At 43.7% G+C, this 9,957-nt stretch overlaps 1 long non-coding RNA gene across 4 annotated transcripts; it reads left to right on the plus strand.

The window, feature by feature from the left end:
- The first annotated feature begins 688 nt into the window (after nt 1-688).
- On the plus strand, nt 689-4,969 carry LOC123053003 (uncharacterized). Of its 4 annotated transcripts, XR_006425254.1 has the most exons (7): nt 690-1,265; nt 1,497-1,697; nt 1,776-1,808; nt 1,908-2,250; nt 2,529-2,563; nt 2,635-2,738; nt 3,442-4,969. It is a non-coding gene; the product is annotated as an uncharacterized lncRNA (long non-coding RNA). The 4 variants fall into 4 exon arrangements; XR_006425252.1 differs by having other exon boundaries at nt 689-1,265; nt 1,434-1,697; nt 2,635-4,969; XR_006425253.1 differs by having other exon boundaries at nt 689-1,265; nt 1,500-1,697; nt 2,635-4,969.
- The last annotated feature ends 4,988 nt before the right edge of the window (nt 4,970-9,957 follow it).

Below are 9,957 nucleotides of genomic sequence, written 5' to 3' on the forward strand. Positions count from 1 at the left end.
GTATGATGTTTCCAGAAATACCTAAGGGGCTGTGGAAAAATTTAGGTTGTCAAGAATGGAATACATACTCTTTGCCAAAATACCGTCCCAAAGTACGTTTCATCCATAGTTTTTTTTTTCATCAGAGACTTTTGTCCCGCGTTGACCGTGACTAAAGTAGATTTATGTTTTTTTTGGACGACAACAGAGTTCAGGGTGGTCATGGTGCCTAGGTTTAATTGAGAAATGAGAAAGTTGCGATCAGTTGATTTTTTTTCTCCATATAGCAATGTATGATCATTCAACTATGCATTTCTTTATGTAGGCAAATGCATGTATTGTGCATGTATGATACTTTAGAAAATGGATAATTTAGTTTTTGTTTAAGACGAATCTTGATAGCATCACATATGTGAGTGTGCTCCCATGACAACGCACGAACACACCAGATAACATGGAAGAATTTTTTTCTTGCGTTGCAACGCACGGGCATTTTTGCTAGTAATAATAATTAAGCACAGATTGACTCCGTGGGTTCACCGTCACAATACGCTTCTTCCCGTGAATTTACGCTTTCAGTTTTTTCACCTATATTATTTTTGCTATTCGAGGTGGTACTATTTACATGAAATTTTTATCCGTCGTTCGTGCGCTAAAAAAAATTAGTATGTTTCGTTTTTCTTGTTCTTTTTGACGTTCGTAAGCGGCATGGGCTTCGGGCACACATCGTCGGCTGCACTGCCGGCTTCGGGCACACATCGTCGGCCTGCACTGCCACCTTCGTAGACCCAAGTTTCTCTCCCCGCTTTGTCTGGTTTCCTCTAGAAAAAAGAAACAATTCGTTTGGGAGCCGGAGATTTGCAACAAAAAAAGGAGCCGGAGAGGATAAGGTGAAATCGGCGGCACCGCCGCCGCCGCTACGGGGCACGAGCATGGAGGCGGCTGGGATAGTGTGGTGCCACCGCCGCTACAGGGCACGAGCACGGAGGCGGCTGGGAACAGGGGGAGACGATGGCGGCCTGAGCGGGCGGCGCTGGGCGCCATGGGGTTCAACATCTCGCTGGCCTTGACTCGCGCACGTCCCGTTCTGCTCAGGGCACATCCTGCCTCAGCAGCCACACCTCTCCCTCCAAGCACAGAGCTTGCTGCCCCCACCCCCGTACAATGAACGAGCATGCCAAGGAGAGGAGCTCCATGCGTATGGGACGCCAGCCGCTCCCCAATCTTCAGATCTGACCAACATGGGAGGAATTGTTGGAGCACAACCAAATCCAAACGCCTCACCGGTGAGCACCATCATTGCCTGAAGCTTGGAGAGTATTACTAATTGCTTGCTATTCATTATTGCCTGAAGCGAGAGAACATCTCCCGTAATTGATAGTTGTTATATTATATACTTGTGTTTTCTTTACTGTAGAGACCACTGATTATTCACCCATTGATTATTCACCCAGAGTATAATGTTTGTGACTAACACCTATTTATCAACACATGGGATGACCATGTCGTGGGTGAAGAAGTTTGCAATGGATCAACCTTGAAGACACTCGGAACATTTACTTCGAGTGAAGACTCTCGCGGTGCTATTGCCACTACCCTGACCTCGCCGATTGTTGACCTCGCTGGCTTGACAGCGTCCTTTGTGATTCTGAACATAGGTGCTACTCTCCTGGACACCGCCGACTCAGGTCCTACTCTCCTCGACGCCGCCGACTCAGGTGCCATCTCCGTCCAAGATTTCATAATAATTTTTTATTCATCAAGACATTCTTATATCTACATGTAGCTTCTATCAGGTTATATCTACATGTAGCGTTGGAGAATACTACGTAAGCTGGATTGAGTAACCCTTCCTTAATATTCTCTTTCCCTATTTCTGTTTGGGCATTTAATCAAACATATGATGCACTGATGGATGGATGTTGCAGGTGGATAACGGTGGCACTAAGGCCTGCAGTAGCGAGTGGAGAGCGCCCAGGCCGAGCTCCCCAATGTTCATGTCGTACAGGAGCTAATCCATGCTGAGTGGGCCATATCGGTCTTTGTCTGCACGCATTATTATATCCTCTTCTTATCTCCCCCGCTTGTGCCACCGGAGAATATCAAGGATGTGGCGTCGGCACTGAGCCGCCACTGGTAGGCAAGGGCATGTGGCCTGGTCATGAATGATGAGATTGGGGTCGGCACACACCAAAGTGACACACAGAGGCAGAGTTCTATAAAAAAAATAAGGAATCCATCTAATTCTACTTGACAACCTTCCAACACGAGGTAACATCATTTGTGGCATGGGTATATCTTATATCTACTAAATATCACTTCTTGATATTGGCGTTACGTACCAAGTGTATACATCTATATTGCCAATGCTTCTGCGCTTTTGATAATTAGTCAATATTTTCATGTATTTGTTACAACAGTATGGTGTTAGCAAGCGTATTGTCTTGTGAAAAATTGATGATTGCATCTGCACTTCGTATCTAATTGTGTTATTTCAGAGCTAATATTTTTACTAATTATTCCATTCTTTCCACTTCTTGTATAAACAGACCAGGACCAGTATTCTGAACCTCATACCATTAAGGTAATCAGCTACTTTTTTTTATAGATGCACTAACTGATTGCTAATTTCAGCTTTGTTCTTCATTACTGCAGGGCATATCTGTATTCTAAGGAAAATTAGTACACCTGGTAATTGTTTCTTGACATGGCTATTCCATCGAGGTTTAATTCTATGATACACAACTAATAGTTTGTTGGTATGCATAACTATCTTGCCAAAGGTTTTCCTGTGTATATCATTTCGTAGTCGAAAGTGTTTGCTGCAATCATTATGAGCATCATGTTTGCCTTTTTGTGGAAAAATAGTGTAGAATTCTTCTTGCTACTATCATCTACTCTCAACGAGTCAGTGATGGACAGGATTATCATTCATGTATTTGAACAATTGATTCAGGGTCTATTCATAGATGCGTTAATTTGTTTTTGTATGACTCCTTTCTTCCATCAATGTTTTTACATCCAAATGAACTACACTATTCTTATACAGTCAAATTAGAATATTTTGATGATCACTTAAATAAATGAATATCCACGGTTATCCGGGAGGGAGGGAGATGGAGAGATAGAGAGAGAGCACATTTAATATTTGATAGCTTCCTTTACTAAATCACCTCTCTGATGGAGCTGCAGTTTTGCATGTTTAAAATGAATGAGTATGTAAAGATTAGCGACATTTTCTTACAATCACCTGCAATATTTGCATAAAATGCTTTCCTAGGGCTGGTCAACTCTTTTTATTTCTGTCATAGTACACATGTCTATCACCACAAATTGCCATATGTTTTTCAACGGTGTATGAGCTGTGAGTTGCCCTATTATTTTAAGAGTTCATAAGTTGGGTTGACTGTGAGACTCTAAATACTCATTATTATCTTAACATAAATATTTTTGTGATTAAAGTTGTAGGTTATTCCTTTGAATGATCTAAGAAATATATTTGGATTAGGGAAGCATGAAGCACAAGCAATCACCTCAGATATCGAATCTCGAGCATACAGAAATAAGCTTATAAAATCCTTTAGTACTGATTTGGTTGTTGCTCCTAACAAAGCATCATTCCTCCAAAATCTCTGTCAAGAGTTACAACTTGATCCTGAACTTGCTAGCAAGATGCATAAAGATACCAAGCTGACACTTGTTTTTTGTATTGCATCATTAATTTTACAGCATAGTTCTATGTTAGCTCAAAATTTGATCTTGCTCCTGCTAGCAAGATGTGTACCATATTAGCTACAGTTTGAAGGATATAATCCTTTTGTTTCAAGACTGATGGTTAAACATTCCTCCAGTGTGAAAGTTATTATTTTCTGTTCAAATTTCTTCGTTACATTCCTTCGGTGTGAAAGTTATTAGTTTCAGTTTGAAGGATATAATTTTAACTATATGCATTTGGCTATCAAACAGCTTTTCTGCTATCCGATTTTGAATTTGCAAAAGTTGCTTCTGTTCTATATAGGTGTACAGTTTTCATGCTAACTGGAAAGTACCAAAGTACCAAAGTTGTCTATCCTAGCTGCACCAAACTACATTTTTCTTGTTTTATTAATATGAGATATATAAGAAAGTGCAGCGGGAATGGCTTGTACTCATGCTTGAGGATATTTGGCTTAGGCTCCTGGACTGCCTCATGGCCACAGTGCAGATAGGACACTTGTGGTTATCTTCATGTCTCATTGGTGGTCAGAGAAACAAAACAAAGCTGGAGTGGAAGGTTGAAACAAAACAAAGGATCTAGGACTAGGAGTTTCAATACGTTGTTAAAAATTGTGCCAAACATTAAGGTTGATTTCAGTTCATTTGCATATGTGTTCATCCTTCTAGCATAAGAAAAATATGGTGCTTTTCTTGAAAATTTTGTGGCTTAGTTCTGGAAAGCATTAAGTTTCCATACATACTGGTACTGATCAATCCATCCCTCTGAAAACATGACACCCTATTTCATATGCTTCCTATAAGCTATGCACACGCCATCTCGCCAAGCACTGATAACATGTTTCATTTAAGAGATCATTTGAGATTTGCATAATTGTTTTGAGAATGGGCAGGGTAGCATCAACACCGGCCTCGATCAGTGTCGGGGCAATGGTGAACCGACAAAGAAGGCAGCTCGGGTAGGGTGGCGCAGGACATCGACACCGGCCACGACCAACGTCAGAGGATGGGTCATTGGGACGGAAGGAGGAAGACAAAGAGGATGAAGAAGACGGCGATCACAAATTTTTTATCATCGATAAAAACAGGCGACCGATGCATAGTTGCTCTCATACTATCCGCTAAAGAAATTGATAAGAGGCGATATAGATTCTAAGGACTTCAGACATGTCACTTGGTCATCAGTTTGATTTATTCATGTATTTTGCCCATAGCAACGCACGGGCATTGTACTAGTATATCTCATATAAGTTCAACACTGGCGTGAAAAGGACAAGATGATGTGGAACCCCCTCAAAATGCTAAGGACAAGGATTGACAATAGCTCAAGACTCTTCTACATTTTTGTTTAAGTGATCCAAGATCACATTGAGTCCATAAGAAAGCCAGTACTATTAAAAGGGGATGAGTGTTGCTTAATGGTCTTTTTGCTCAAGTACTTAGTGATATTGCTCCAAAACCCTCAGCCACTTTTTCTATCCAAATATGTCCAAACCCTAATTTCTAACTCGGCTCCACCGATATTTCCTACTCGAAGCCACTGAGTTCATCTGGACTTAGCCACTGCAAAAACCCTAATAATTTGGTCCCACCGATATGCTCTCGGATGGTCTTGCCAACTCTCTATGACTTGTTGCAATCACTTTGGTCTCACCGAGATGTTGCAATCGGTCCCACCGAGATGGCTTGACTGATTCTCTGTTACCTTGTTGCTTCACTTCGGTCCCACCGAGATGATGCGATCGGCGCCACCGAGATGAGGTTTGCCTTAAGCCCTTGCACATCGGTTCCACCGAGTTGTTCCTATCGGTCCCACCGAGATTCCTAATGTTCATATTTTTGCACAGAACGGTGCCACCGAGTTTTCTGATCGGTGCCAACGAGATGGGTCAAAAGTGTGTGATGGTTGGATTTCGTGTGGAGGCTATATATACCCCTCCACCCCTTATTCCTCATAGAGGAGAGCCATCAGAACGAGCCTACACTTCCACCATTCATATTCTGAGAGAGAACCACCTACTCATGTGTTGAGATCAAGAGTTTCCATTCCTACCATTTGAACCTTGATTTCTAGTCTTCCCCAAGTTGCTTTTCACTCAAATCCTTCTTCCACCATAGCCAAATCTATGAGAGAGAGTTGAGTGTTGGGGAGACTATCATTTGAAGCACAAGAGCAAGGAGTTCATCATCAACACACCGTCTATTACCTTTTGGAGAGTGGTGTCTCCTAGATTGGTTAGGTGTCGCTTGGGAGCCTTCGACAAGATGTGGAGTTGAACCCAGAAGTTTGTAAGGGCAAGGAGATCGCCTACTTCGTGAAGATCTACCCGAGTGAGGCAAGTCCTTCCTGGGCGATGGCCATGGTGGGATAGACAAGGTTGCTTCTTCGTGGACCCTTCGTGGGTGGAGCCCTTCGTGGACTCGCGCAACCGTTACCCATCGTGGGTTGAAGTCTCCATCAACGTGGACGTACGATAGCACCACCTATCGGAACCACGCCAAAAATACTCCACGTCTCCATTGCGTTTGCACACTCCAATCCCATCCCTTTACATTCTTACACTTGCATGCTTTACTCTTTCGGCTGCTCATACTCTTGCTATGCTTGTATAAAATGTATTATGTGCCCTTTAACATGTGCTAAACTCACCTTAACTTGAAGAAACTAAAAACTGCCACTTTTACTTGTTAAGGGTCTAATCACCCCTCCCCCTCTAGACCCCTCTTCTCGATGCTTTCAGTCGGGCTATAAAATCATAAGTCCTGGCAGATTTCATCGCTGAGGACGGAAGTCGAGCAACCAGAACAACTCATTGACTATACACATTGGACCATGTATTTTGATGGGTCCAAGATGTTGGGAGGATGATGACATAGTCCTCATCTCACCAACTAGCGACACGATGTGTTACGTGCTCCAAATATGTATATGGATTGCAGAGTAAGAAGACATTTTGAATGGCCTTCGCATAGTTGTGGCCATGAGGATCCAGGGGCTCTAGATCCAGGTGACTCCAATATTGCGATATCGTAGATCAATGGTGCCTTCGACCCCAATGACCCATGAATGTCATCATATCAAGAGGTAGTACAACAATTATCTCATTGGTTTGACGGACTGGAATTCCATCATGTCCAGCGGGACGATAATGCATCGGTCGACTCGCCAAGATGGGTGCACAGTGCCTCCATGTTCCCAAGAGCTTCTTCCTCAAGCGGCTATTAAATCCATTCATTAAATTTGCAAGTCAGACAGGAACCGGCCTCCGAGGCCAGGGGCTCAGACCCCGGCAAGGATGAGACCTGGGGCTCGGACGTGGAAGTCACTTCATTGGCCCACAACAACATGGCAGTTGTCTTAGCCTGGACTGAGCCCATTATGGCATATGTTCTATGCAGCGAGTTACTAGAGGACAAGACAGAGGCCCGACGCATAGTTCGTTGTCTGCCGCTTATGCAGCACGATGGAGAGCTCTATAGAAGCATCATCATTAGTGTTTTCCAATGTTGCATCTCTCTGGAGGAAGATCAGTAAATCCTGCTTAATATTCATGCCCGCACTTGCGGACACCACGCTGCTTCTCACACCCTAGTGAGCAAGGCCTATCGAGCAGTGTTTTATTGGCCTACGATGAGGTAGGATGCAGGCGACATAGTCACGCACTATGTGGGGTGCCAGCGCTTCGCAAAAGTCAGTCCTTTACTAGCCTTTTGTGGTCTAGGGGTTGGACATAGTCAGACCTCTCAAAAGGTCCAAGGGAGGCTTTAGATTCCTATCACTTGGCCTTTTGTGGTCTAGGGGTTGGACATACACTACTGCAGGATGGTCCAAACATGACACTACAATTAGAGACCCTTCGATGAAACTGTGTGTGATGCATCAATCGCAAATGGTGATGTAAAAAAACATCAAAAAAGATACAAAACATTTGCGATGGCGGAGACATCAAACATGATTCAGATTATAGTTGCGTGTGCAATGCGTGGCATATGGTTACTCCATAAGAACTATTTGCGATGAGCCAGAACAATAGAAACGGGCAACCATATGAAGGTGTGTGCGATATATGACATACAGTTCACTCGGATGAACTGTTTGGGATTAGGGAACGCAACAGAAATGGTCAGCTAGATCAAGGTGTGTGCGATATATGACATATGGTTCACTCGGATGAACTGTTTTCGATTAGGCAAGACAACAAAAACGGTTCAACTTAACAAAATGTATGTGATATGCGGCATCCAGTTCACATAGATGAACTGTTTGTGATGATCCAAGAGAACACAAATGATTCGTGTAAACAAGATGTGTGTGATACGCGGCAAACAGCCCACTCGGATGAACTGTTTGCGATGACAAAATATAACACAGACGGTTTTACGGTTAATCCGTGTGCGATTATGTGTGTAGAAAAACTTTGAAAATGCTAACTAGTTGCTTGCGATGGCTAGGAGTATCACACACGATGTGTATGCCAGTACTCGTGTGCGATGATTAGTAAGTTACACATACGTTTCCTTATGTTAACATGTGTGTGATAACATGTGACACCACATATGGTTGTCAAGTTGTGTGCTCCAATTGTATTCCCACGCTCCAGTGAAGGCTTCCCGCGCTCCACAGGGGTGAATTGTAAAATCCCCAAACCCCTAGTCAGCTGCTAGCTATAAATAACCACAACAATGGCCGCCGACGGTGACTCGCTACTGATCCACTTGCTAGCTAGTTACCCACACATACCGGCATACCCCCGATGGCCGTCGACGGGATGGAGTTGCGCGACCGAAACGGGAGCCGGAGATCATAGTTTAGGTTAATTAATTATACCTCCAGAGCCGGATGATTCCGGCTTTGGAGGTATAATTAATTAACATAGTCTAAGATCAAATAACTAAAGCTTCCCCAACGTGATCGTGCGCCATCCCCAACCGCTACCAGAGCGCGCGCGGACAGACACGACCCGACCGCGCCTTGGCGCCTAAACGACGAGCAGAGCGCGCAAAGGGACGCGACCCGAGGGCGCCTTAGCGCCTAAACGGCGAGCAGAGCATGCAGAGGGACGCGAGCATAGCGCATCGCGGCTGTCTAAACAGCGAGCAAGCACATGCATAATTATTGCATATAACAGTTGAACATAGCAGGGAATAGCAGTCCAACAATATTATTTTCGATGACATGCATTAGTATATTCTTAGTTAAATCTAAGGTCAATTTTTGGTCCTAAAAAATACGAAGGGGACCAATAAACCATGACGGAGCTAGTACCTATACCAACACAGACGCCTAGTGCAGGAATTAATGACGTTATACACGTGTCCATCAATCCACGCCAATGCTTCCCGCTCATATGTCTCGAACGTCTCTATAAGTTTTTATTGTTCCATGCTGTTATATTATCATTCATGGATGTTTTACATTCATTTTATAGCAACTTTATATCATTTTTTGGGACTAACCTATTGACATAGTGCCCAGTGCCAGTTGCTGTTTTTTGCTTGTTTTTACTTTGCAGAATATCCATATCAAACGGAGTCCAAACGCAGCGAAACATTTTGGAGATTTTTTTCTACCTAGAAGACAACTTGGGAGCCAAGGAAGTGCACGAGGGAAGGCCCATGGGGCCCACCACCCACCTGGGCGCGCCAGAGGCCCCTGGCACACCCTGATGGGTGGTGGGGCCCACGGAGGTCCTTTCCACCGCCTCTCAGATCTATAAATATCAGATATTCCAGAAACCCTAGGGGAGTCGACGAAACACAATTCCAGCCGCCGCAAGTTCCAGAACCACGAGACCCAATCTAGAGCCCTTTTCCAGCACCTTGCCAGAGGGGAACACGATCACGGAGGGGTTCATCTTCCTCATTGGTGCTCCTTCGAAGATGCGTGAGTAGTTTACCACAGACCTACGGGTCCATAGGCAGTAGCTAGATGGCTTCTTCTCTTTTTCATTCTCAATACAATGTTCTCCTTGATGTTCTTGGAGATCTATTTGATGTAATGACTTTTTGCGGTGTGTTTCTTGGGATCCGATGAATTGTGAGTTTATGATCAGATCTATCCATGAATATTATTTGAGTCTTCTTTGATCTCTTATATGCATTATTATTATAGCCTCGTATTTCTTCTCTGAAACTTTGGTTTAGTTAGGCCAACTAGATTAATTTTTCTTGCAATGGGAAGAGGTGCTTTGTGATGGGTTCGATCTTGCGGTGTCCTCACCCAGTGACAGAAGGGGTAGTGAGGCACGCATGTATCGTTGTTAG

Source organism: Triticum aestivum, chromosome 2D (genome assembly GCF_018294505.1).
Source record: "Triticum aestivum cultivar Chinese Spring chromosome 2D, IWGSC CS RefSeq v2.1, whole genome shotgun sequence".
In the NCBI taxonomy this organism is placed as follows: domain Eukaryota; kingdom Viridiplantae; phylum Streptophyta; class Magnoliopsida; order Poales; family Poaceae; genus Triticum; species Triticum aestivum.